The sequence below is a fragment of the Ips typographus genome, linkage group LG13, assembly GCF_016097725.1.
Source record: "Ips typographus isolate SLU linkage group LG13, UJ_Ityp_2.0, whole genome shotgun sequence".
NCBI classification, from domain to species: Eukaryota; Metazoa; Arthropoda; class Insecta; order Coleoptera; family Curculionidae; genus Ips; species Ips typographus.
The window spans coordinates 2,003,582-2,015,258 of NC_138434.1; positions in this window are offsets into that span (position 1 = coordinate 2,003,582).

Genomic DNA, 11,677 nt, shown 5'->3' on the forward strand with positions numbered 1-11,677 from the left:
AGGGGAAAAAAGTGGCAAGTTAGGAGCTGTCAATATTGTGATATTTTCATTAAAGCTGGTTCAGTTGTACTGCTCTATTTCCCTGTCAATATCTCGGTTATTAGTAACTTTTGAAAGAAAATTGTATTCAGGTAAATTAAAGTAAAAATTACTAACTACATTTTGACGTTTGAATGAATACTCCAACTGTCATAGAAACCAAGTTAGGAGCTGTCAATATTGTGACATTTTTAATAAAGCTTGTTCACTTACACAGCTCTATTTCCCGGTCAATATCCCGTTTATTTGTGAGTTTTAGAGAAAAATTATTCCGGTAAACGAGTTATAAAACCATTTAGTAATTTAAAAAAATATTAGAACTTTCTTAGGAATTCTTGTCAAGTTTTGGAAGATTTTTCGTTATAGGTACTTAAAGGCTTCTGGCAATTTAAAGGCCTCTTAAGTTACAGGCTTATTGCAAATTTTAGAAAATTTTCAGTGGTATTTAAAAGGTTCTGACATTTGTAAAATATTTCCAAAGAGCTATGGTAATTTAAAAACAATTTTAGACGGTTTAAGACCTTCTTAATAACTTCTGGTATATTCAAAATAATTCTAGAGGCTTCAGTCAATTTTAAAAAATTTACAGAAGGTTTTAAAATGTTTTTAAAGGCTTATATATTTTATATATTTTTTAAATTTATTTTAAGTTTTTATACCCTTTGTAATTGTTTTTGTATATAGCATTATGCTAAATAAATCATTATTCTATTCTATTCTATTTAGAAATTTTTGGCAAATTCCAAAAAAATTAGGGTGTTTATGAACTTCTTACAAAAGGTTCTGCCTTCTGCCATATTCAAAATAATTCTAGAGGCTTTAGTCAATTTTAAAAAATGTATAAAAGGTTTTAAAATGTTCTTAAAGGCTTCTGACAAATTTTAGGTGATTTTCTGTATTATTTAGAAATTTTTGGTAAATTAAAAAAAAAAATTTAAGGTGTTTATGATCTTCTTACAGACTTCTGTCATATTCAAAACAATTCTAGATGTTTTAGTCAATTTTGAAAAAATTACAGATTTTAAAATTTTCTAAAAGGCTTCTAACAAATTTTAAGTGATTTTCCGTAGTATTTAGACATTTTTGGCAAATTCCAAAAAAATAGAGTGTTCATGATCTTCTTACAGACTTCAGCCATATTGAAAATAATTCTAGAGGCTTTAGTCAATTTTAAAACTTTCTTAGAGGCTTCTGACAATTCTAAAAATTTATTAAATATTTTAAAATCTTCTTAGACGTATCTATTAAGTTTTGAATGATTTTCTGTACTATGTAGAGAAGCCACTGGCATTTTTGAAAAATTGTTAGAATTTTTTAAATTTTTTTAAAAATTTCTAGCAAATTTTTAGAAAATTCCCCATAGAATTTAGATTAATATGCAGTTATTCCAAAATAATTCTAGAGGCAAAATAAAAAAAAAATCTTAAAATATGTTTTAAAGGATTTTGTGTAATATTTAAAGATTTCTTAGAAACACAGTTTTGGAGTGTTTTTTAGAGGCTTTTGGAATTGTCAAAAAATGTTTAGAAGATTCAAGACCTTCTTAGAGGCTTCTGGCAAATATTAAAAAATTATTAGCTCTATAATTTTAATTAAACCCATTTGATGTCATTAAGGTTGCAATTCGTTTGCTGTGACCCTCAATGCTTACGGCACATTCCATTAGGTTTGTAAATGGTTTGAAGCAAATTTGAACCGTACTGAATTTTTTCTTTAAATCAACTGAAATTCATGCAGTTTGATCGCTGTCAAGATTATAGTAAGTTTCTTATTTTTTTTTAAATTCAACTGAAAATCATTTGATCGCTGTCAAGATTAGTAAGTTTCTCGTTCAGGGGAAAAAAGAGGCAAACATAAATACTTTCATCGGTCAGTTTGTTCTGTTATGGCTGATTGCTAATAAAGCAGTAATAATTCAATGACCGTAACGTATATTTCCTATATACAGAGATATTCCATACGATACCGAGTCCTGATCGTACGTGACGGCCGTTATAAAATATCGTCAAGATGCGAAGCGAGATTAAATATTTTAATTAAATAAATTTAAGGCGTTAGACTCGGGTTATTAATATTAAATTAAATGACATAAATCAGCCGGTATATGGTGAGGAAATGGTATTTATCGGACCAATATCGGATCGTTAATATTGACTTTTTTGTCTTGATGACTCACTTGATGATCAATTCAAATTAGTTGATTAAGGTATCCAATAATTGCTCATTTACAATTCTGAATCTTAAAACAAAAATATTTTTCTCCTTTGCAATTCAAAAAGTATACAAAACTCCCTAAAAATTTTAAACCCTCACAAGTATCTTAATTTCTACAGGGTGAGTACAATTACTGAAACCCCCAATTTCTAAAACACCTAAATCACCGTTTCCTTCACAAATCAACTCGTTTCTGAGATATTAAAAAAAAAAATCAAATCTTTTAAACTGGTTGTGCAATTAGAGCTGCATTGAAGCTCCATACAGTTTGGAGCGGCAACTTAGAGCAATATGGCGGTCTTAGCACGGCCAATATTGGCCTCAATATTTCCCGCTGCAGTTTAAGGAAATTGCCCTGTAATGGATTCGCGGATGCTGTTTACACTCCCTATATGCCTGGAAAATTACTTGTTTACACTAATCCGGCGGAAATTCAAACCGAAATCGATGAAAACTGCTCAGCCAGGCGTTTTTTCTGAAATTGACTGGTTTTTTTTTAACATCACTTTTGAAGGGTTGTAAATTCGGCCCTTGAAAGGTTAGAAAGTTGGTTGACCCACCAATGTAAAGACCTTTTAATTCCCTTTAAACACCTCTTTTACACCAATTCTTTAAGTTGGACAGGGGCCAAGTTATTTCCGGTTAAAATGGTTGTCGTCCCAAACGTTATTTCAAGTCGGTTGACCCAACAAAAATCTGTTTTAATTAATGACAAAATATATTGAACCACCCTGTAGAGTTTCACAGTGTAAAAACAACAAATAACTGAGTTATGTAGTCTGAATTCAACAGTTTTCATTTTACAGTCCATAACTCAGTTATTTTCACAGTTACAGGGTGTTTCAATATATTATTTTAAAGCTCTTGAAATCATCTTTTAACCACCCTATTTGTAGAAATTTCAAAATTATCCATATAAATTTAATGGTAAGAAAAAAGAACCATAGGAATTGTGTTGTCAGTGAACATTTCAATTTAAAAATAAACTTTAATTTAAGCAAAAATGAGCCCTGTTTGCATCTTCCCAGTATTCAAACGATCTTTAACCGTTCCCGAGATATTTAAAATTTTTTGGAAATTGCGGTAGACATTTTAAAAATTCAGTATCTCGGTCAAATTTGGGGTTTCAGAGACCGTTAAAATGTTCAAAATGTTGGTCTGGTAGCACTCTCTCACCTTCCGAAAAGCGCCACACGATTAAGCTCATACAGAGTGTCCAAAAAAGTGAAAAAAAAAAACACTTTTAATCCAAAACTGTGATTTTATCAGAAGTTCTTACGTTTTACACTATTTCAAAGTGATTTTCAACATTTTTGGTCTCTTGCCAAATTTCCGTAGCTCTAATCGTTTCCGAGATATTCCACTTTTTTACTTTTCGATTTTGAAAATTGTAGTCAACATTTTCAAAACTCTGTATTTCGGTTATTTTTTAGGTTTCGGCGACTGTAAAAAGCTCAAAATAATTGTATGGAACTGCTCTTTCACTTTTTGCTAACCGCCATACCATTAAACATATACAGGGTGTTTAAAAAAAAAACAAAAAGAAAAACAGTTAAACTTGTTTTTACCCGATACTAAGTGAGGGTAAATCTAATTCATTAGGTGCAGAAAGTCATTCTAAATATTTTATTCTTTTACAAAATTTTTGTAACTCTAACGGTTTTCGAGATATTCAACTTTTTTATTTTTTTTTTGAAAATTACATTTCAAACTCCCAAAATTCTGTATTACGGTTATTTTTTGGGTTTCAAAGGCGGTAAAAAGCGCAAAATAATTGTATTGAACTGCCATTTCACTTCTTGCTAACCGCCATAACATTAAACATATACAGAGTGTTTAAGAAAAAACAAAAATAAAAACAGTTAAATTTGTTTTTACCTAATACTAAGTGAGTGTAAATCTAATCCATTAGGTGCAGAAAGTCATTCTAAATATTTTTAGTCTTTTACAAAATTTGTGTAACTCTAACGGTTTTCGAGATATTCGAGTTTTTTATTTTTTTTTGAAAATTGCCTTTAAAATTCAAAAATTCAAAATTCTGTATTAAGGTTATTTTTTGGATTTCAAAGACTGTAGAAAGCTGAAATTCGTCTGGATTTACTTTATTTTTTTCTCATGTGAACCGCAAAACAGTTGAACATATACAGGATGTTCGAAAAAAAAACAAAAACAGTTATTCTGAAAGTAATCCTACGCCAGTTATTACCACGTCATCGCCTACTAACCTAGTCCACTGGGTGCAGAAAGTGATTTTCAACATTTTTGGTCTCTTGCCAAATTTCCGTAACTCTAACCAATTCCGAGATATTCGACTTTTTAAATCAAAATTTTGTACTGTAAAAAAGGTCATTTTACATCTGAAAAACGCTGACTTGGCAACATTGCTGTGAATTCCAAAATATTTACGTACAAATTGAACATTGCATGTTTACGGCCTATAAACCAGTCAGAACAGATTAGGCCTCGTTAGCCTAACAAAACGTTCCAGGCCGGGTCCTTTTCAAACGAAATCGAGTGTCAGGATTTATTATTGAGGTGACGTCATCGAATTAGTTTGATTGGCCTATTAGATTATTGTTGGCACGATAACACAGCCTCGGATATGTAGGTGGGTGTCGTTATAGTCGATTTTTGCATGCTGCAGCTGTTTAGTTTAATGGCACATTCCGTTAATTGAACGTTTTGTTTGAAACGAATTTGACACTTAATGACAATTTTTTTTTTAAATTATTTTTCATGTTTTGCAAAAAGAAAGTCACCACTCTGAATTTTAACGGCAAACTCTATTAGAATAGCGTTTTGTTTGAATCAAAAAATAATAGAGAGTTCTCGGAACTGCCACGTTATGAATTTACGGTATTTGACAGTTTACGGTAATGCAGTTAACGTTTGTGACCGTTCTTTAAGTTATTCGACTTTCAAGTTTTAACGTACGTAAAAACAGAACATAACCACAACAAACTTTCTCCTCTTTTTTTTTGTCATAGTTGTCAAATATCGTACGGTAAAACCCGATACATAACGGATAACCGAGTTATTGACGTTTGAACTGAGTGCTGCGTAGTTGACTGGTTTTGAATTAACGGTCAACTTTGACGCCCTCTAGCGGCTAAACAGTGAACTAGATCACCTGATTGAATGGTATTTTTGGAAACCTCGGAATGTTCTCTACAATTTTATTTCTAATCACTTTTACTGTCACTTGTCAAATAACCGAGTTAATGACGTTTAAACTGAGTGCTGCGCAGCTGATAGGTTTTGAATTAACGGTCAACTTTGACGCCCTCTAGCGGCTAAACAGTGAAGTAGATCACCTGATTGAAAGGTATTTTTGGAAACCTCGGAATGTTCTCTACAATTTTATTTCTAATCACTTTTACTGTCACTTGTCAAATAACCAAGTTAATGACGTTTAAACTGAGTGCTGCCTAGTTGACTGGTTTTGAATTAACGGTCAACTTTGACGCCCTCTAGCGACTAAATAGTGAACTAGATCACCTGATTAAATGGTATTTTTTGCAAACCTCTGAATGTTCTCTACAATTTTATTTCTAATCACTTTTACTGTCACTTGTCAAATAACCGAGTTAATGACGTTTAAACTGAGTGCTGCGCAGCTGATAGGTTTTGAATTAACGGTCAACTTTGACGCCCTCTAGCGGCTAAACAGTGAACTAGATCACCTGATTGAATGGTATTTTTTGCAAACCTCTGAATGTTCTCTACAATTTTATTTCTAATCACTTTTACTGTCACTTGTCAAATAACCGAGTTAATGACGTTTAAACTGAGTGCTGCGTAGTTGACTGGTTTTGAATTAACGATCAAAGGGTGGTTTGAAAAATTTACTTTTTTTCATTTTTCAACAAACTATATATCGTTGAAATCGTCTCGAGACGTGCTCTATTCAACAATTGAATAATATACAGGGTGTTTCATAAAAAAAACATAAGTTTGGTCTGTCAAACTTTTTGGGGACATCCGGGTTAATTCAAGTAAGTTGCGTTCAAATCTTTAGAACAAAAAAAGGGGAAGGCATTTATAATGAGACACCCTGTACACGTGGCCCTTTAAGTTGGGCAAATTAAAACTTTTTTAAAAAATTGAAAATAACTCCGAGAGACTTTCCCGAGCACGGTGAAAAGTTGTGTGTGTGTGCATGTTTTTTTATTGAAAAGCAATTTTCCGGAGATTAATTCTAAAGTTTGCTCGTTCGAAAATTGGCCGCGAGGCAACCCCGTTTCAAACTAAAGAAGAGGAAAAGGGCGGCGGGGATGCTTTTAAATGCACCCTTGAATTCATCTACCTGCCATTTTACCAGCCCTTGATGCATATTTAAATTCCTCATTAACCCTTTTCGGTGTAACTTTCTATATGCGCAAAATTTAAAATTCCATTTCGGGGTGCTGCGCCCCGATAGCGAAAATAATATCGCTTACTACCCCCGGAGACTCATAAAAGAATACATCATTTCCGTACTCGAATGGTTCACAGATGGCGGTCCGGTCGCTCATTACCATACCCACCGAATAAAGAGTCCATTAGCGGAGTGTACCCGGCCAGAAAAAAGTATCGAGTTTGACTCACACAGAAGAAACAATTCTCTTTGACGTCACAGTTATTTACATAAGACCCTAAACCTAACCTTTCAGGGGTTATCAAAAGTTTTTCCAAATTTTAAATTTTTTCTGGTTTTAAATCAGTGATACCCAAAGTGTTTAATGCCTAACCTAACCTTAACATGACTTTCGTAATTAAAAATTTAGTGATTGAAAAAGTCACGTGACTTTGCTTTCAAACCTAAAAATAGTCACGTAACCTTCAGGTCACGTGACCGCAAGGGTGCTATTTTAACATTAAACTGAATCAATCTAAGATTCCATTCGACTGTAGAAAATAGTCACGTGACCTTCAGCATTTCCAGTTATTTCAACAGTTGTCTTCTTGACTTTCAAAACTGTCAAAATGTGAAAACTGTCAAAATTTGTCACGAACCTGCAAGAATTTTGAAATTTCGTTTCGAAAACAGTTTAGCACAGTTTTCGAAACGAAACAGATTTCTGAGATTTATGACAGTTGTCACGTGACCGTCTAGGTAAAAATAGTGTTCTAAAATCACATGACCAACTGTCACTAACGTCAAAACTGTCAGACTGTAATCAAAAGTTTCAAAAATTGCAGTTTTAAAAAGTTTTCTTAGAGTATTCATTATAAAACCTGTTTCTGAAGTTTATGACAGTTATTTTGACAGTTTTCACGTGACTGTTTAGCTAAATTAACCTCTATGACCACGTGATACCTGTCACTAATGTCAAACTGTACTAAAAAGTTGCAAAAATCACGGTTTAGAAAGGTTTATTGCACTATTCGGTATAAAACGTATTTATGACAGTTATTTTAACAGTTGTCACGTGACTGTCTAACTAAATTATTTTCTAAAACTACGTGATATCTGTCACTATTGTCCAAACTGTCAAAATTTACCTAAAATCCTAGAATACCATTTTGACAGTTAGAGAGTTGCTGAATTTCTTTTAAAATCCCCTATCAAAGTGTGGCTTTAAAGACTACAAATTAGAGAGATATTGCAGTGAGAACACCAAAAGTGATGTCAAATAAATAGTGTCAACTTTGACAGATAACAACTTGGTTATTTTGACAGTTAGAGAGTTGCTTTTTTGACCACTGTGTAGCCCTTGAAATTCTCTTTAAATCCCCTGTTAGAATATGGCGTAAAACATTGCAAATTAGGGAGTTATTGCAGTGAAAACACCAAAATGATGGCAAGTACGTAGAATCAATTTTGACAGATCACAACTTGGTTATTTTGACAGTTAGAGAGTTGCTGTTTTGACTACAGTATAGCATTTGAAGTTTTCTTTAAATCCCCTATTAGAATATGGCGTAAAACATTGCAAATTAGCGAGTTATTGCAGTGAAAACACCAAAGTGATGTCAAGTAAGTAGAGTTAACTCTGACAGGTCACAACTTGATAATTCTGACAGTTAGAGAGTTGCTTTTTTGACCACTGTGTAGCCCTTGAAATTCTCTTTAAATCCCCTGTTAGAATATGGCGTAAAACATTGCAAATTAGGGAGTTATTGCAGTGAAAACACCAAAATGATGTCAAGTAAGTAGAGTCAACTTTGACAGGTTACAACTTGGTTATTTTGACAGGTAGAGAGTTGTTGTTTTGACCTCTGTGTAGCCCTTGAAATTCTCTTTAAATCCCCTAGTAGAATGTGGCTTGAAACGTTACAAATTAGGGAGTTATTGCAGTGAAAACACCAAAGTAATGTCAAGTAAGTAGACAGGTCACAACTTGGTTATTTTGACAGTTAGAGAGTTGCTGTTTTGACCTCTGTATAGCCCTTGAAATTCCTTTTAAATCCACTATTACAATTAGGCTTAAAACGATATAAATTAGGGAGTTATTGCAGTGAAAACACCAAAATGATGTCAAGTAAGTAGAGTAAACTTTGACAGGTCACAACTTGGTTATTTTGACAGTTAGAGAGTTGTTGTTTTGACCACTGTGTAGCCCTTGAAACTCTCTTTAAATCCCCTAGTAGAATGTGGCTTGAAACGTTACAAATTAGGGAGTTATTGCAGTGAAAACACCAAAGTGATGTCAAGTAAGTAGAGTCAACTTTGACAGGTTACAACTTGGTTAGTTTTACAGTTAGAGAGTTGCTGTTTTGACCACTGTGTAGCCCTTGAAATTCCTTTTAAATCCACTATTACAATTAGGCTTGAAACGTTTCAAATTAGGGAGTTATTGCAGTGAAAACACCAAAATGATGTCAAGTAAGTAGAGTCAACTATGACAGGTTACAACTTGGTTAGTTTGACAGGTAGAGAGTTGTTGTTTTGACCTCTGTGTAGCCCTTGAAATTCTCTTTAAATCCCCTAGTAGAATTTGGCTTGAAACGTTACAAATTAGGGAGTTATTGCAGTGAAAACACCAAAGTAATGTCAAGTAAGTAGACAGGTCACAACTTGGTTATTTTGACAGTTAGAGAGTTGCTGTTTTGACCTCTGTATAGCCCTTGAAATTCCTTTTAAATCCACTATTACAATTAGGCTTGAAACGTTTCAAATTAGGGAGTTATTGCAGTGAAAACACCAAAGTGATGTCAAGTAAGTAGAGTAAACTTTGACAGGTTACAACTTGGTTAGTTTCACAGTTAGAGAGTTGCTGTTTTTGCTTAGTCTAATACCATTTTTTTGGTCAACCCTATAACCCTATAGGTGGCACTTTACCCTGTCTGGCAATATTATCCACTTGATAATACTTAGAATGTGAATTAAACCACAGATTTCTATAATAACTGGACATTTTAGAAAGTTTGAGCCGGACCTGTACTGTGAAAAAAAAAACTCACAAATCCAATTTAGAATAAATTTAACTGAAAGGGTGCACATTAAATTAAACGAGCGAACAACTGGCCTTTTTTTTTTGCTCCACTCTGTATTTTTTTTGCTCTGACTGTGGATTAATATGCGTATACAGGGTCGTGAAATGTTAAGCAGATGGTACCGGTTAGGAGACATTTAAAATGTCAAGTCAAAGTTTGATTTGGTGGGGCTCTTAATATGCAAATACTCGCATTGAAAAAAAAACCTACTATAAGGGCCCAGAAACACCATTCATGGGTTATCTAAACAATCGGACAAAACAATAAAAGAATCCAGCTGTTGGAAAGTAATTTTTTTTTTTTTAATTTTTAAAAGGCAAAAAAACAAAAGAAGGGCAACCCTTTAACCGTTCCGGACACCCTCCCGGGGTGGTTTTTGTCTCTGGAAAAAATTAACACAGATCCGGACTATGTTAATTGGATTTTTGATGGTTTTGGCAATCAAATTTGTGACTGAATTTCTTGGGGAAAAAATTTAATTTTCTAATGGCACATGACCGGCATTTTCCAGCTGAAACGTGGATATATATTGCCTATTAACATAAAAATCGCGTGTCTTTGGGACCGGCTCTTTTGCGATAACACTTTGTGATTAATTCGCTCTTTTGTTTTAACAAAACAATTCTTCAAGCCCCCTTTTTTTATATAAAATCGATACCGCATGCGGTTCATAAGTAGAAAATCACCGGTCCATTATTTGCTAATACCCATCGATAGGACAAAAGGACCACGTCATAACACCTCTTCAACATCCTAACCTAATCCTTCGGGGGGGTTGTTTGAGTACCCCTTTTGTACTAACAACAAGTGTTCGAAGAAAATCGTTTACAGGGTGAAATAGGGCTAATAATGCCCTGTCCAGGTAAATTAATTAATTGACCGGGCTGCGTGTGACTCGGACGCCCCCTGGGGGGCATAATATGATCCTCGATGACACACGATGCGTCTTGTTGCACGCCGCACCTTTTGCTCTTCGTGACTTAATTCATTTGTTTCAAGCCTCATGTCAAGGGGACCGTAACTAGATCGGTAACTCGATATAGCCAAATAGAACGATGAAATAATCAAAAAAAAAAAAAAAAAAAAAATTGTGTGTAGTTTAAGTCCAAATTTGCTTGAAACAAATCGGTAAAGTAATCGGTTTTTACGTAAGAATTAACATGGTTGACAAGCAAAAATGGACAATAATAATACCTTTGTAAGGTTGCAAAAAGTTCACTATAAATTAAATAATTAATATCAGTTTTGGCAACATTGCAAGAATGTTGTTAATGATAATAAGGGAGTAATTTAAAAATGGCAAATTTCCCCAAATTTGGTTGTAAATTATGAATTTGCCGAACACAGCAAAAAATTTCATTCAAATTAGGTCTAATTGTCATTTTAGAAACAATATCAATTCAGCCCTTAAAGGATTTGACCATATTTATATACGATTGTATAATACAAATTTTTAAATTACTATATCTCCCTAAATATTTCAATTTTCCTCCACTCTGTATAGTTTACACTTTATTTAAGCGCCTTAAAACTTGTGATTTTAAATTAACAAAGCTTTTTTGAGAATATTTCTGCTCTTGCACTTTTTTCGTAACTTTACCTGTTTTCGAGATATTCAAGAAAAACTAGTTCAGCGACAAAAGTCAATTTGTCTGCACAAAATAAAGTCGTAAATTCAAATCACCATATCTCGCTTAGTTTTTGGTCTACGACAACCATCAACCACTCAAAATGTAGCTTACAGCCTCTTTTTTGCAACTGTAACCCTGAAAATGTACGAAACTTTCAACAGTATACAGGGTGTGTACAAATCCAAATCATTTTATGTTGGGACACTCTGTATAGTTGAAAATGTACTTAAGTGTCTTAAAATTTGTGGGGTTGGGTTAGCAAAGCTTTTGTGAGTATTTTTTTACTCTTGCACTTTTTTTGTAGCTTTACGTGTTTTTGAGATATTTAAGGAAAACTAGTTCAGTGACAAAATTCAATATAAAGTCTTAAATTC